At 40.4% G+C, this 18128-nt stretch overlaps 1 long non-coding RNA gene and 1 pseudogene across 2 annotated transcripts; one reads left to right on the forward strand and one right to left on the reverse strand.

The window, feature by feature from the left end:
• Positions 1 to 6139: 6139 nt before the first annotated feature.
• On the forward strand, positions 6140 to 8372 carry LOC307123722. Its single transcript, XR_013816199.1, has 3 exons — positions 6140 to 7657; positions 7802 to 7895; positions 8114 to 8372. It is a non-coding gene; the product is annotated as an uncharacterized lncRNA (long non-coding RNA).
• A 1279-nt stretch (positions 8373 to 9651) lies between these two features.
• On the reverse strand, positions 9652 to 11409 carry LOC307123438 (annotated as a pseudogene). The gene has a single exon. The product of its transcript is annotated as an uncharacterized misc_RNA (transcript).
• Between the last annotated feature and the right edge of the window lie 6719 nt (positions 11410 to 18128).

An 18128-nucleotide genomic window follows, 5' to 3' on the forward strand; every position in this document is an offset into this window, starting at 1 on the left:
GTGTGTGATAGAGGTAGATATTCAATTGAAAGCGCATTCAATCTGGTTGTTTTAACCAAGATTATACTGCACATTTTTTTCAAATACATTTAAGTTCCCTGTTACAGGCTAACCTGCATTTTTGGAAATTCACAGTTTATTCCCATTAATTCCCACTGAAAATGTCCAGCCCTGAAAATTCTCGGAATTTTGCAAGCTTAGTGTCAACAGACTGAGGGTATTTGTTGACTACAAATATGTGCATTTATTTAGGTCTATGCTTTCAACTGTTTTTCTTACCATTATTTATATTTGGAATAATTTAATTTCATTATTTATATTCTGTTATCATTTAGAATAAAAACAAACTGATATATTTTTGATTTTGGCAAATCAGCCCCTCCCACACTGGAATTCATCATCAGTGAAGCTCCTCCCACAGCAGTTGATCAATAAATGCTGGAATATTCCCATCAGGCTACAAGTGAAGACGAGCATCAATGCATGAGGAAGAGCTGAAATCTGCAAAGACTGAGTTTATTAAAGAGGACAGTGAGAACACGAGTGATCCAGAACCTGCAGAATGAAACACACTGAAGATCCTGAAGAACAAAGAGGTTGGTGTTCATTCTTCATTCATTCATAATGCTGGAGAACATTCATGTTAGGAAGATACAACACTTCAGCATATTTAGAGAAACAGTTAAACTATCAAATAGGTACAAAAGTTTTTAGTTTTCAACAAAAGCTCAGTAAATGGAGGTTTGAGAAACGTTCATATTGATTGTCAAACTAAATATTATTTTAGCTCTTTCATCTTACATTTATATCTGGTTCACATTTTTTATAGCCATGTTATCAAACTTTTATATCTCAATATAGTTTACAACATATATTAGCAATAAACCCCAAACTGTATCATAAAAACTGAGCCAATGGATTGAGATAATTTTCTTGTCCTCCCATCATGCTTCAGAAAGAGCTCAAGGGCCGTATTCACAAAACATCTCAAGGCTAAAAGTAGTTCCTAACTTGCCGATTTAAGAGAAACTCTTAAAAGTAATGGGTGTCAATCCTAATTTTAGGCACTATACAATATACAAAGACACTATACAATATTGATAAGAGATGTATCTTTAATAAAAAATAATGTCAGATTACCTGTGACAGTTGTTTTTACAAGTTTACACTTACAAATGATCGAATAGAGTAAAAAAATATAAGCATATTAGGTGCACTGTCCGAAGGGATCGAGGGGTCCGAGCTTGGGATTTAGCCCAAACCCAGAGTTCTGCCCCACATTGCAGACCGCATTACTCTTAGCTTAAGACTTATCTCTATTCCATAGTAAAAGTTGCTCTCAGCAGCTTTGTGAATATGTTTTAAGAGAAAACTCTTAACTAAGAACTTTTACTGCCTTTTAGGAGAACTCTTAGTGCTAGGATAAAATGTTTTGTGAACACGGCCCCAGATAAGTAGCGATACTGATTTTTGTATAACCAATACAGATTATTTGCATGTTTATGTCCCTCATAACCAATATACAGAACCAATATTTATTTTCAATATTTTATTTGTTTTTGACAATTAGAGCAATAGCACTGAACTATAAAACTGATTATCAAATACAAAAAAATAATAAAGTTAAATAGAGAGCATAAAGTAAAGTAAAGTGCAGTCAGTCTTTTTCCTAAATAACAAGAATAAAGCATGTAATAAAAATACTTCAAACACATTCAAAAAACATAAAGTCTAAATCCCCTGAATAAAACCAACGCTGCTTCAGTGTAGTTTAATAATCCCAGTTGCATCTTTTATTTGTAACAACAGCATTTATATAACCTATATGCGAAATATGCTCCGGGTTTGAAGCCAATCAGGATAGGGGGATTATTAGGAGGTCATGCTGGACAGAGGCCAATGGGCAAATTTGGCCAGGATGCCGGGGTTACACTCCTACTCTTCAGAAGGACATCCTAGGATTTTTAATGACCACAGAAAGTCATCGTTTTGGACGTACCTCTGAACACAGTAGCTCCCTCCAAGTGCTCCTTCAGAGCAGCGTCCAACGACGAGGCGAAGTTAACAAGGCCCCTAAAAATGCCTGGGTTTTCAGAGGCTTCAGTCTCGTCGTGGCCACGCAAAGCCAATTCAAAGGCACCACAAAATTTTACACAGTCAATCAGTTTAGAAAGAATATATCGATTCTTGTCCACTTCCTCATTGTGCCTTCTTATACAAAGTCGATGGCCATCATCCAACTGAGTAGCAATGTTAGCCTTCCCCAGCAACGCAAATTTCAGGCAGTTGTCCATATGCATCTTTGTGTGTTCGTGTTTTCTTATTTTTTCCGAAAAATGTTTCATGTCCTGAACACCGTTTTCACACCAGGCTCGATCGGTCACTGCAGTTTTAAAAAGCAAACAAGGGAAGCAAAACACCGGTTAGCCACGGCTTCCTAGTGCACAATGTCCGTGAAAAGCCTCTAGTATAAGACGCTTCCTTGTCTTTCACCTGCTGTCTGATGTTAATTTGTGGCTGGTCCGGTCCCATTTCTTTTATTTTTTGTTTTTCAGCCAGTGGTCTTCTTTCAAACGGAGTTTGAAGAAGAGTTTGCACAGTTTCTTTCTCATGTGACGCCGGCGCCATTGTCAACTCGAATCTCACTGCCACGTGACCACACCAAACTCATGTTATTCTCCGATGGGCGCAGAGGCAAAGCGCCCATCGAAGAATTATTACTGCGCGTCACTGATTGGTTGAATTGATCATATTTAGTGACGTTTTATAGCATATCAGCGCTCCATTGGTTAGATCCCCCCCCTCCATTCTAGTGTGAAAAACACGTAAGTTTTTTTCAAACTTAATTTTTTTTTTTTTACTTGGTAGGAGGGGCGGCGCCCCAGCGCCCATAATAGATCAGCCGCCCCTGGTTAAAATTTAACTCTTTCTGGAGTTAAAATACTAATCCTACGGAGAGTTACTGTAACTCTGAAATGTAGTTCATTATAATTTAAACTTCTTACCAGTGTTAAAAATTAACACTTAAAACATATTTTATTTAACACTTCTTAAAGTTAACATTTATTTAACACAATATGTTTTATGTGGAAATGACTACACTGAACACCATAATCTTGATTTACTGCCTTTATTTGAGCAAATTCACACATTTGGTTCAGAAATTCAATGCATGCTGTCATACTGTAAAATCTAACAGCAAAACATATAGGCAGCTAACAGAGTGAATTACGTTACCTCGTCGGCATTAAAGTTAGTTTGTGGAAGCTGAACAGGTTTCTTGAGCTGAGTCGCCACTTCAATTTGACGGCAAAACACTCATTTCACGAGTTCACACTTACATCAAATTAAATGGAGTAAAGATTATGCGTATTTGGCGTGCTGTCCAGGGGAGGAATTTTGGCCCCCCATCCCCGCGATAGGATTGGTCTAGAACTAGACTGTATTTCATTATAGATTGAGTTGACGTCTAATAGGTTTTTATTCAATCAAAGTGAGGAGATGGGGTGGTGGAGGGATGCTAAGAAACTGTCAACGAAAGGAAGGTGAGTCAGCTGTATATAAACACTGCTCCTGTTGTTGATTGAATTGCTTAGTTTAGTATGCTCCACTCGTGTTTAATTAGGTTTTAATTATCTGGACGTGCTCCACTTGGGTTTGCTTAGGTTACATTATCTGGCGTGCTCCATTGTTTAGATAGGTTTAATTATCTGAACGTGCTCCTCCCGAAATTAGTTACTAAAACTTCACTTTCAGAAACACGGTGAATGGAAAGACGGTTAGCTCGTTTACATCGACAAAAAGCCTGGGCAATTAGCCATTTCAAATTTTGAAACAAGTTATACGTTCATACGTTGCCATGGTCGTTGACGTTAGTACACAGTATATAACGTAACAGCTACGACAAAACGTGTTTGTCAGAAAATATAGAACATGTTGAAATAGTTTTTTTTTGTATATATATATATATATATATACACACTTTTACCTACCTCACGACGAAGCACATAAGTCCATTATTTGTACTGCAGAACCAGGGTCGTGTCGTGACACACTACTCAAAATGTAACTCCAGATGTAGTGTTAAAACACGCTCCTGAACACCAATGAATGAACGCCAAAATATAACACACACGGTAGTCAAAATTTAAAAAATTATCATTCACTCATTCACACTTTTTTGTCTAACTCATGATTTTTCAACTCCTGAAATTTGCTGTGTATCAAGCTAGTTAAACGTGTTTAATGTGTGAGTTTTGGATAAAATGCAGTCATATTATGGGCTGTTGGCATGAATTGTACTCATGATGGAGCAGTAGTGGAGAGAGTAAAAACCACAACGCTCCGACTTTTTAAAAAAATCCACTCCTCACTCCATTTAAAATTACTCCGCTCCGACTCCGCTCACATACTCCGGTTACTACACCCTACAGTTTGCTAGCTAGCTATGCCTTCATCATGTAAATGCATATTACCTGGTTGGGATAATATACAAAACAATGATATGATGAAGATGTGGGTTAATTTTGGGTTAGTTTTGTAAAGAGCCATCTTGATGGAGAGTTGACGATCACACCAACTCTGCAATGATAATTTTACACCTAATCATTTTACAAACTTTCATCTGAGACAACTGGGATTCACTGATAATCCTCTGATACCGAAATGACTTATCTCCTATCTTGCCGACGAGGTGATTTCTTTTGTTTGTGCATCAGTATGACTCATTTGAGAAGTAATTTGAGGGAGATGGCATCTTTCTTACGAGTGGGTGTGGTTTCAGAGCAGATACCATACATGCCCCCAGCGTTTGAGAGCAGAGAATACTGCTTACTTTATCAAGATTTTGATAAATGATTTCATTTACTTGGCAGTTTCTCTGATGTGACAAACTCAGAACACATTTGAATATTGCTTTACAGGGACTATGTAAAACACAACAACGAAACAGTGCACTAACAAACTCGCTTAAATATGCGGCTTTACATTTCACTTTGAAGCCGAATCTTTCGCCGTCGTCTTGTCAGCTCCTCACTCTTGTGATGAATGAGATATGACGGCTGGTCATTGAGCAGACACGTTCAGTTTGAAATTGTAGTGTCTGTTCTCTAACTGAACTAAATGATTTTATTACTATACATTTTTTTCTTTGATTTCAGACATGATGGATGAGAGCGCGGAGAGTGAAGAACTGAGTGAAGTGGAGGAGGAACATCATGTCAAACCTGGAGAAAAACCTTTGAGTCCCTCAAAGACTACAAAGACATTAACCTCTTAACAAGCGCCCCATTTTTGTGGAATTTTTTGAAAACGATATACCCAAATGAAAATGTCTGCAGCTCTTAAACCCTATGGTCTATATTCATAAACCTGGTCTTATTTTAAACTAGACACTTGAAATATTGCTACCCAAGAGTCATAATAACTCAAAGTAATATGGGAACAGAGTAATATACATGTAAATATACATGTAAGTGACTCACGTTTTTTGTTTTTTGTATTCACTTAAGGAAAAAAATATTATAATTTAATGTTAAGAGCCTGAAAATAACTTAAATATAAAACTGAATGTCTAATCATGTCATGATTCAAATATGAGGATGATTCTCTCAGTAATGTAGCTTCTGTGAGCTTTTATGTCAAGAAAAGTCTAGGCGTCATTTCAAAAAGGCCATTTATTTCAGAACATTTGCTATTGTAAAGAGTAGTTTTTCATTCAAATAAATCTGCAATAAACTGCAATATACTACTAATTATAATGGATAAACAGTTACTGAAAAACTAAAGCAACTATTTACAGAGATTACAAAGTGTAAAAAACTCATTTAGCTGATGGGAAGCGTCAGTGAGAGACAGCGCGCTCCACTGGAGTTGCGCCATGGAGAACGTGCAGCCAGCGCGCAAACTGTATTCACCAAAGCCTACTTACGCAAACTGCGCAAGATAATGCCTTTTGATTGGTTACTAAGTCCATCAATCAAACCTTTGTTGGAAAGGCATTGGCTGGGCACCGAGTGCCTTTATCCAACGAAAACCATGGGCGCAATGATTGACAGCTCACCAAGCCTGTAAGGCACTTCCTCTATATGATGCATCCCAGAAGAGTCTCTGATTGAAGGAGAGAGACGGGGGAGGGCTTAAAATACGTGGGAGAAGCCATTCTAGCAGGGGGAGTTTGCCAGACACGGAATAGAATCGATATTTCATTGAAAATGGACATGATTGATCACGCTAACTCAAAACTCTCTTGCAAACAACGGAGGATTTTTAGTTTTTTCCCTATTTTTTCGTTGTTTTGGATTAAAAAGTGGGATGCATTTTGAAGAGTGGACTCTTACACAGAGATGTATGCGGGTGTTTATTGGATTCGTCCGATCTGATCTGAACGACAGGAGATGAAAGATGAGTAACGCTGATATTTTTCTAATGTTTACATGGCTGGTCCTTTAGGGTTTCATTTAACCCTTTCCTCTCTGATGTATTTATTGCAAAAACAAGTTCAGAACATGAATCTTGAGTGTTTTAGCTTTCAAATGATGCATAGTTTGTGATAGTTGATTGAATATTTTGTATAAAACAAAAGTAAATAAAAGTACACACACCCCCACTTCCGTCAACCCCCCCGTCCACGAACCGGTGCGGGTTATTAATAAAGAAAACAAGAGCCAAGAAATCTACAACCTGCACTCTGTGTGGAAAGAGTTTTACAACCAAACAATGTCTGGAGCGGCACATGAGAGTACACACTGGAGAGAAGCCGTTCACATGTGATCAGTGTGGAAAGAGTTTCACAAGGAAACAAGCTCTAGTGATTCATTTGAGGATCCACACTGGAGAGAAGCTGTTTTCATGTGATCAGTGCGGGAAGAGCAGCACACAATCATCAAACCTTTATTTTCACATGAGAATCCATAAGGGAGAGAGGACGTTAACATGTGATAAATGCGGCAAAACATTTCTTAGTGCATCAAACCTGAAGGCACACCTGACAGTTCATACGAAGGAGAAGCCACATTCATGTTCTGTGTGTGGAAAGAGTTTTTCACTGCTACAAAACTTACTTAGACATGAGAAAACACACACTGGTGTGAGAGAGTACATGTGCTTTGAGTGTAAGAAGACTTTTATTTCAGGGAGTGATTTAAAGGTGCACCAGAGAATTCACACTGGAGAAAAACCTTACAAGTGTTCACACTGTGACAAGAGATTCAGTCAGTCATCAAAGCTGAAAAGACATGAGAGGATTCACACTGGAGAAAAACCTTACAAGTGTTCACACTGTGACAAGAGATTCAATCAGTCATCAGATCTGAAAACACATGAGAGGATTGACACTGGAGAAAAACCTTACAAGTGTTCACACTGTGACAAGAGATTCAGTCAGTCATCAGCTCTGAAAACACATGAGAGGATCCACACTGGAGAAAAACCTTACAAGTGTTCACACTGGGACAAGAGAAGCAGTCGGTCATCAGCTCTGAAAACACATGAGAGGATTCACACCGAAGAGAAGCCGCACACGTGTGATCAGTGTGGAAAGAGTTTCTCTACTAAAAGTTACCTGAACAAACACATAACACATCACCACAATCCATGTGGGGATAGTTTCGCTCAGTCTTTATTCACTAGTACGAAGAACAATCAGTCTGAAGTCACAGTGAGTAGTTCATCTTTATGTGTTGAGAAACACAGTCTCTTCTGTGTAAGTTAGTTTCTTATCAGTCACAGTGAGCGACAGGATATTTTGTTGGTTGATCTCACATCATGTCTGTTGGAAATGAAACTTGTTTGTTTTGGGCAGAACTATCAGAAAGCATCTGGAAGGAGAGGACAGAGAGAACGCCAGTGATCCAGAACCTGCAGAATGAAACATCATGAGACTGAAGAACAAAGAGGTTGGTGTTTATTCTTCATTCCTCATTCATTCATCATGAGACTGAACAACATACTGATGCTCACCAGATTTACCAATCTAGTGATTTATTTATTTATCAGCCGTTGTCGAGCAGATTTGATGGTATTAAAATGACTATTGAACTCTTCAGTGATCTTGACTTTGAGCTTCACATTTGTCTCTCATTTGAAATCTTGCATGATTTAATGTTTCTTTTAGACCTGATGGACGTGATCAAGAAAAAAGAAAAAAAAAGAATCTTTCACTGCCCTCTAATAATGATTCACATGAGGATCCACAGCGGAGAGAGACACGTGATCAATGCGGGAAGAGTTTCACTCGTTCCTCCTGTAAAGTCCACCCACTGGCTCAATGACGAAATCCAGCAGCTGGTCGAAGGACTTCTGCGTGTATGTCTTTTCTGGCGCTTCTGTAAAAATCACTTTAATTCATTAAAATGTGAAGATCCATTTCCTCAAATCTGACTCCATATATATATAAGTTAATCTGACTCCAATTTCATGTGACTCCATAAAATGTTTTACGTTTAGAGTTTATCAGCTGATTTTAAGATTAGTTGCGATTTAATTTAGATCATTGATTTTCTTAGTATCACTTATTTTCAAATATTAATATCCTCCATGGGACACGGAGTCGCAAATAGGCTAAGCGTCCGGATATTCGCTTGCTCTAACGGTCACAGATTAATCAGTTCTGATATTACAGAGGATTGCAGGGTGAACTATCTTACCTCTAAGTGAGTCACACATGTACACTCATAATAAAACATGTAATTTTAGTGATAGTCACGGAAACTGCAACTTATAATAACAGTGACAGGTCAGAAATCAGGTTTTCCCTCATGCATGGCTCAATGCTCCCGCTATGGAGTTCCCAGTATGACCTGCCCTGACAGAGAGATCTGCGGTAACTCCTACAAAACTCCGCATAGACAAGAATAAAATAATGATTTCAGAAGAATACAAGATAAATCAAAATTAATGTTTATTTAGCCAGGCAAAATATCAAATAAAGGAATTTAAAAATCCAACATACACAACTGATCAGCATAGAAGACAATTCATAATTACCAATTAATAGTATCAAAATAGTATCAAAATAGTTTCAAAGAGTCATACCTGGCAGTAGAGACACACCGCAACAGTGTGGGAAGTTCTGATTACAGATGCTTCCTTGAGCGGTTTGTCAATTCCCCTTAAATACTCACCCAGAATAAAAGAACAATAAACATTCAGCACCCAAATATTTATGCAGCTTTTGGTGGAACTTTTCTCGTGCCCAAATGGTCACACCTATTTTGGGGGGATGACAACAAATGTTTATCAATGAGCATCTCCCACACCAGGAGAACAAGCATTGTTTTCTTTATTTGAACCTGCTCTACTGATGTGGGACTGAAACCTCTTTACCATTCGCACCAACAGTATTTTTTATTGACCCTCAAGAAAAGGCCTGCAGGGTCTGAGATTTGCATGATTGTCTAAGCCCTGAGAAAGAGAGGGTGAAAAAGGTCAGGCCTCAGCAGGGAGAGGAGATAAGGTTGAAACAGGTGGTGTCCTGTTTTCTCTTGTAGATCTCCTATTCAGATGAGTGGAGTTTTATTGTCTTATTGCACCTTAGATCTTGTGAGTTCATTTCCAGGTGAAATCCATTCTTACAGACCGCCCTTGGCCCTTTGGGGCAGATTCAGAGCAGTCCCCGAGGGGCCACTTTTCAGGGATTTCTTGAACGTTTGTTTACAGCTGCACTTTCCGTAGGGCTGGCACCTGTAATGGGCTGAGTGCGATGGCCACGTTGGTTGAAGTGCGCATCGCTCGAAGAAGACATCTGAAGTAACAGCACTGGCAGAGGGTGAATATGAAGATGAGCACACTGGCGATGGCACATCCACGGAACATCCAGTCCCACCAGGTGTAGGCCTCCCGCGCAGAGCGGGTAGAGGAACTGGACAGGATCTCTGCAGTCTTTTTTGCCAGATTGGCCTCTACTTGTGCTTGGTTGAGATGATATTCCGTCTGTGAAAGCAATTTTTGTACCAAGTCCATTGTGTTGACCAAACCTTGTGTGCTTTGTTCATAAAAAGTGTCCTCCCACCAAGGGGAAACGTTTGCGTCCATTGGTACCCTTCCCAGGATGTTTATCTGACCCATTGAAAAGTCCTCTTTCACTTCTAAACAGAAAGTGTGGTTCGCAGGGCAGGTCAGACCTCCGTAGGTGAAGGAATTCATCTCACTAACGACGCACCACTGTGTGTGAGACACTTGAACAGCATCAGAATGACCATGCAATGACTGGACATTAACAAGCTTAGAGTCTTTAGGAGAAAAAGGCTGCAAAGTGTTGCAAGTGCAAATAATGTAACTTGATGTTTCATGACAATAGGTGCGAGTGGTAAACAAAGTTTCAGTGCCTTTCAAAGTCATATACCCCGTAAGATGGTCCCATTTAATAATTTGATCTTTCACTACAACGCCAATAGAGCGTATGGTAGTGGAATCTAGGTAAACCTGATCTGGGTGAATTAAAGGGAAAGTGGCAAAGAACCCAATACATCCAATACATTCAGTACCAGTATACATCATTAGTGTTGATAATAATTCAGAGTACTTAATATTTTTCATTTTCTCTGATGCAAGCCATCTATGCAAATCTAAAATTTCAATAAGATCATTTAAAACATGTCTAGGTGTCTTATGGAGACGAAGATCTAAAATCTCTTGTCTTGCTGCAGTAAATAAATCTTGTGCATACAACCTACAGGCTAAGTCATGCTCGATGGTACGGGTCTGATTGAAAATTGTCTGGCTGATCGTCAGAAGCGCCTGCGCTTCAGATCGGACAGCTTTGATAATATTCTCATTGCTATTAGTGATGTGTTGAAAACCAGTGGCCACCTGATTTGCCAACCATGTTGAAAATTGAGATTGACCTGTTATTTTGTAAGTGTTGGATATAGAATTGACTGAACCAAAAAGGCCTGCTATATTTCCAAAAAGATCTCGTTTAGTGCGAGCAGGTGGAATTTGGACTGCAAGTCTGGTTTTCAGAAACTAAATCATCGATGCGTGACTGTAGCCATGTGTATGTTTTGTCATCAACTTTACAGTGTTCTACATAAGCAGACAAAATATTAGAGATATTATACGTCACATGTGTTATTACAAGATTTACATCATGAAGCAAAGTCTTATTTACATTTCCTTTGATCAGACCACCAGGAGGAGTGGGATGTAATTTTGGACACTGTGTGGGTTTCCTGTATCCACAGGTAGTCAAATTAAAGCAATAGTTTAAAGTCCATGAACAATTGTGAGGGCTTGTAAAATTGTCCATATTTGCCTCACATTTTCCCACACAATATGTTCCTTCTTTCCGACCGGTCCAAACAAAAGTTTTTACAATGTTACTTGGTGTCTTGATTAGATCAAAAAGAAGTTCAGTAAACTTCAAATGTGTATCATTATGTGTTGTTCTGTGTGTGCACCTATATCTTGTTGGTTCTAGATCAGTAATGGAATAACATTTTCTGGGATCTGTGCCATAATTGTTTGTCGTATAAAATACATCCATCCCGCCAACTTTTGAATCTGGGTATTCTTTAAATTGATCCCAGGTTGTCTGGTTATGGTGCATTTTCGGTGCTTGTGCGTAGCTAGTGAGGTTTTGGTATGGGAGATGGGTAGAACCCGCGTTACAGCAGATTTTTGTGATGCAATTTGGTTCCGGTGCTAATCCGGGGGGCCATGTGACTACTTCTTTGTATGTAATTGGAGTGTAAGATGTGAATGGCCCCTTAAAGTATTTCCATACCCATCTCTCACATCCTAAGGTGTGTGTGAGTGTGATGCGTTGTCCTAATTCGATGCAGGCTGGTCCGGATATTTCCCGGGCGTCCGGCCTCCATGGAAGTGCAGTGATTGTCCTGAGAAGGAAGAAGATCATAATTAATTCACTGAACCTTTGAATGGTTTACACTGGGACATGTGGTACCATCTTAATTTTCCTCTGATAGTCACGGCCACGCAGCTATTGCAAACAGCTTTAATTTCATAGGGCCCGTGCCATCTAGGGGAAAATGCGTTTTGTTTCACAAAGACGCGTACCATCACCACATCCCCTTCTGAAAATTTTGTTTCAGAGATTGGATTAAAGTGTGCATCATTTGACAGGTCTGACTGTTGTTGTTTCAGTCCAGCCTGTGCGTACAGCACCTTCAATCTTTCTTGCAATTTCACCAACACAGTCTGCTGAGTTGAAAGCATGAGAGGCCCCAGGTCTGCTGGGGAAATTTCTGGATCAATGGGCAACTTCATCACCCTTCCAGTCATAAGCTCATATGGGCTAACGCCTGTAGCTTTTGATGGGGTTGCTCGCAGTACAGTCAGAACTGTGGGTAAAGCATCAATCCACCTGTTTTGGTGTTGTGCTATTTGCTTTGCAATATTTTCTTTTACCGTGCGGTTAACACGTTCAACAAAGCCCGAACTTTGTGGACGGTAGGCCACGTGGAATCGTTGCTTGATGTTCAGTATTTTGCACATGTTTTTCATCACTTGTCCAGTAAAATGAGTTCCCTGATCAGATTCAATTTGAATTGGTGCTCCCCAAAGAGGGATGATTTGGTTCGCCATCACACGTGCCACAGTATTTGCCGTGTTATTACGAGTGGGAATTGCTTCAACCCATTTTGAGAATTTATCAATTATCACGAGGCAATACCGATACCCCCCTTTGGTACTGGATAGCGGACCAATGAAATCTAATTGCAAGGACTCCCAGGGCCCTTTCGGTGGTTCTGGCCTACGCAGGTTTGTTCGGCCTTGCTTTCCCTGGTTGATTGTGGCACACACCATGCAGGTGCTGCACCATCTTTCAATGTCAGCTGTCATTCCCGGCCACCAAAACTGATTTTGTATCAACTGTGTTGTTTTTTTCGCCGATACATGCGCATAATCATGATACAATTTGATTATTGGTTTTTGGAGGGCTTCTGGAACGACAAATTTTTCATCTCGGATTACTATGCCTTCGAGTACTTTTACCATCTGATCATGTTTCAAGTGAGGTACAAGTTCTCCATCAGAGACCCACAGATCTTGTTGATACTGTTTGAGGTCAATTGGTGTGACTTGGACAGCACTTGCTACAGAAGCAGAGGGTGTTTCTCTTTGCCACTGATCACCTTTCACAGCAGCCAGCTTAGCCAATTGGTCAACAACATTATTGTTTTCCTCATGGACATCCGGATTTTTGTTGATGTGTGCGCGCACTTTCACAACGGAAATGGGAGCTTCTCGCGCTTGTATTTCTTGCCATATTGACGTTATGGTGTTGAAATGTTTTATAGGCGTTCCGGCCGAAGTTAGGAATTTTCGCAACTGCCACTGAGCCATAAAATCAGTTACAACACCAAACGCATACCGACTGTCTGTATACACGCACAACGGTTCAGGGTGTGCCTTAATTGCTTCTAGCAATGCAATGAGTTCGGCTTCCTGTGCGGATATGTTAGATGGTAATTTAAACAACAATTGTTGCCTCGCATCTGTTTCAGGAAGATGGGGGGCCCACACTGCACATCCAGCATAAAAATGACCATTTTGACAGAATCGCGAACCATCTATGTACACAGGGGCTTGGCCTGGTAATGGCTGGTCATGTACAAGGCTTTGTGCCTCTTTTACAGGCTGGCATGTGTGTGGGCTTCCCTCAACATCCCCGAGCAGATGCGGCAAAATTCGTGTGTTCTTAATGGTAATTTCACGGGCTTGAATGTCTGCTAGCCATCTCGCTAATCTTTGGGAAGAAACTCCCTTTATTCGGCCCTGTAACAGCATTCGTACCGGCGTGTGCATTGTGTGTACAACAACAGGCTGAAAACCTACAATGGGTTCTGTTGTTTTTAGCATCCAATGCACCGCTAGAACATGCTGTGTACATGCGTCGAATCCTTGCTCGACCAGAGATTTTTTCCGGCTATAATAAGCGATTGGACGCAGTTTTCCCCCATATTCTTGAGCTAAGACTCCGCTTAGTGTGCTGTCATGCGCGTCTACTTGAATGTGGAAAACTTTTGAAACATTGGGCAATCCCAGGGCAGGCGCTGAGCACAAACGCTGTTTTAAATCAGTAAAAGCTTGTTCGTGTTCGTCAGTCCATTCAAGGACCTCGCTTGGTTTTGTTTTGCCTTTTAGAAGCGAGTACAACGGTGCCGCGGTGTTTGCAAAATCAGGGATAAATTCTCGCAAATAGTTTGCGGTTCCTAATACTTTTTGCAGCGAGTTTAAAGTATGAGGTCGAGGCAGTTCGGCAATGCATTTCTTTCTATCGTCTGTCAAAGCTCTGTGGCTTTGCGTCAGAATGTATCCTAAATAGTGTACCTCTTTTAGTGCAATCTGGGCTTTTTCTTTGTTCATTTTAAAGCCTGCGTCGCCTAACATCTGTAACACTTCGTCAACCAGCTGCAAGTGGTTCTCAAGTGGCCCTTCTGTTGCTATCAGAATGTCGTCTACATAGTGAACGACCTTGCCATTCCCTAGTAAGGGGCTGAGCACATCTGCCACAGCTCTGTGAAAAATGGCTGGGCTGTTGTGAAGGCCTTGTGGCATTCGTTCCCATGTATACTGCATTTGATTGACAGTAAATGCTAACTTCCATTGGTCTTGTCGTTTAACTTTAAGAGACCAGAAACCATTTTTGATATCAAGCACTGTGAACCACGAAGCATTGGTTGAAACTTGTGATAAGATGGTAGCTGGATTTGCCACTATTGGCGTCGCTTTAGGTAAAACTTTGTTAAGACGCTGATAATCAATGCACAAACGCCATCTACCGTTAGGTTTTGGCACAGGAAGGCACGGAGAATTTGTAGTTGAACTGCATCGCCTAACTATTCCTCTCGCCTCAAGCTGTTGCACTATCTCATGAACAGCGACTTCCGCCTCTGGCTTAATGCGGTATTGCTTTTGTGGAGGAGGGGGCTCTCCTTCGATGCAAACCTCAAAGTCAACAAGGCCGCAGTCGTGTTCATGATCAGCCCAAACATTGCTGTGTTTGCTGATGAGAAGTTGAATTGGATCTGTGCTGGATATGGACATAACGTTTGCAATGCCTTTAGGCAGGCATTTCTTTGTAGTTTTATTCGTTTGTAGTTCAATTTGCTTTTCAAAACAATGAATCACAAAGCCGTGTTTTCTCATAATGTCCATTCCCAGCACAGTTCCTTCACTATTATCTGGTAAATACCAGAATTGTTCTGTTAGCACTACCATACCTAGATCGAGTTTAACTGGTATTGTTTGCGTTGCCGTCATCAAAGTATCGCCTATACCTTTAATTTGAATTGTTCTCGTGCTTAGGGGTAACGGAATGTTTGTGCAAGAGCAGGCGGCTCCAGAATCAATGAGAATGTTAACTAACCGGCCTCCAAGATTAGCTCGTATTTTGATTCGATTACCGCTTGTGATAACGCTTCCTATAGCAACGGAGGCCACGTACCCCTATTGGGGTTTGCTATGTTTTGCTAGCAGGACAGCGAGCTCTGCCTGTAACGTGTTATACGGCCTTACTTGGTTCAAGGGCTGTTCTTCAGTTTGGTTTAAGCCGTTTTCTGAAGTACTTTTCTCTGCAATCAAATTCCCTAACCGCCTCAGAATTTCACTGTCACTTTTAGAGTGCAAGATTTGATTGTCTTGTGACGTTATTCGCTTCAATTTGAGACAATCCTGAATGGTGTGATTGATTTTCTTGCAATACTTACACCGAGGTATTACTCGAGGTTGAGAGCTAAGACTTTTAACACCCTTTCCTTCTGCTAACCATTGTGTTGTTGCAACGAAACGAGTTTTGTGTTGTTTTAGTCTGGCTTCTATTTTGGAAGCCCAATCCGCCAATGACCGGTAGGTATTCTCTGGTGGATCGGCTCCGTGAATTAATGCCTGCTGAATATGGGGTCCAGCGTTATTTTTCAGGAGTTGTAGTAACACTTCCTGATCACGCTGTGCATCCTCTAATCCCGAATGCTCTTTATATGTTACCCATAAGCGCTCAGCATAAATTTCAAACGGTTCTTTGTTGGCTTGTTTTATTTCTAAAATCCTATTCCACTCAGCATGTGTTGGTCCCCTAAGCTCTAATAAAACCTCCCTTAATCTTTCATAGACTTCATCGTCTCCCTCATCTTCTTGTTTGATTACAATTTCGCCATTTCTTAATTCGCGGGGCATTTTTGGTTTTAGATCGTCTGGAATAGTAAGGAGTGCTACTTGCCAAACATCTCTGACCTCTAATTTGTACACCGATGCTTGTAACATTAAGTTGTCCCAGTAGGGTTGGAAAGGGCCTTTTCGGGGCATCATTCCCACAACATCTTTGTGTTTGGTGCATTCTTCGCACGTTAACGGACGGCTAATTGTAGTGACTTCATCATCAGCGTTAGTCATTGTCTTAAGCACAGCAATTTTCACGGGTTTTCGGAGAACCGTGCCTGATTTAATTCGAGTCATTACAGGACTACGTTGTTTTGGCTCGTCGGGCATGCTTTGCACATTAGCGGGCGCTGAAGAAAGTTCACACTCTCTCAGATCCAGCTGTCCTTGCATACTGAATGAGAGAGCTGCTACATCATCTTCATCGCTATCACTATTTATCTCACTACCAAATTTACTATTTATCGCAGCGACTCTTACCGCAGATACAGGAAATCCTGCTGATTTACAACAATCCTCGAGCGCGGACGTGTACTTTTTATCTAGTTGACGCTTCTTTTCAAGCTTTTTCATTTGTGTTTCCATCGCGTCGCCCTGTCTTGCCCAAGTTTGTTTATCATACACAGATGCTTCGACCTGTGCTTTGAGTTTTTTCAGCTCGTCTGATCGCTGCGATTCTAGCTCTTTGATGCTCGCTATCACACGTTCGTTTTCCGCAATAGTTTTCAAATCATTTCGACGTAGTAGATAGACGATCGCGACTAGAGTTTTCTTAAAAGGACCTTTAGTTTCCAATCCTCGGCCCTCAGTATTGTACCAAGCTAAAATTTGATCATTGTTCCACTCAAAATCTAATCCCTTGTTAATCAAGCGAACGAGGAGATCTTTAATTTGTATTGCGTGAGCGTCCATTACCTTCTGATCTACGCTGGAGCTACCATTTCCCTGATAAGCCATGTTGTTTTCTAATATCTTAAACACCACCGGATTTCTACGGTCTCCGGTCTATGATGAGTATTCCGACTCGTTCTACAAATGTGTCTATATTGAGTGCGTCTAGGCTTTCCCTCAACACTTTCTAAAAGGAAACAAATGAACTTACCAGGACAGCTGTAGACAGAGAAGAAGAACCTCAAACCTCATCTCACTCAGTTTGGATCTGAATTGTCGCGCCAAAAGACGTCACTCTCCTGAGACTGGGAGATCACGTCGAGGTCACCACTTTGTAAAGTCCACCCACTGGCTCAATGACGAAATCCAGCAGCTGGTCGAAGGACTTCTGCGTGTATGTCTTTTCTGGCGCTTCTGTAAAAATCACTTTAATTCATTAAAATGTGAAGATCCATTTCCTCAAATCTGACTCCATATATATATAAGTTAATCTGACTCCAATTTCATGTGACTCCATAAAATGTTTTACGTTTAGAGTTTATCAGCTGATTTTAAGATTAGTTGCGATTTAATTTAGATCATTGATTTTCTTAGTATCACTTATTTTCAAATATTAATATCCTCCATGGGACACGGAGTCGCAAATAGGCTAAGCGTCCGGATATTCGCTTGCTCTAACGGTCACAGATTAATCAGTTCTGATATTACAGAGGATTGCAGGGTGAACTATCTTACCTCTAAGTGAGTCACACATGTACACTCATAATAAAACATGTAATTTTAGTGATAGTCACGGAAACTGCAACTTATAATAACAGTGACAGGTCAGAAATCAGGTTTTCCCTCATGCATGGCTCAATGCTCCCGCTATGGAGTTCCCAGTATGACCTGCCCTGACAGAGAGATCTGCGGTAACTCCTACAAAACTCCGCATAGACAAGAATAAAATAATGATTTCAGAAGAATACAAGATAAATCAAAATTAATGTTTATTTAGCCAGGCAAAATATCAAATAAAGGAATTTAAAAATCCAACATACACAACTGATCAGCATAGAAGACAATTCATAATTACCAATTAATAGTATCAAAATAGTATCAAAATAGTTTCAAAG

The sequence above is a fragment of the Gobio gobio genome (assembly GCF_949357685.1).
Source record: "Gobio gobio genome assembly, chromosome: 1".
Classification (NCBI taxonomy): Eukaryota; Metazoa; Chordata; class Actinopteri; order Cypriniformes; family Gobionidae; genus Gobio; species Gobio gobio.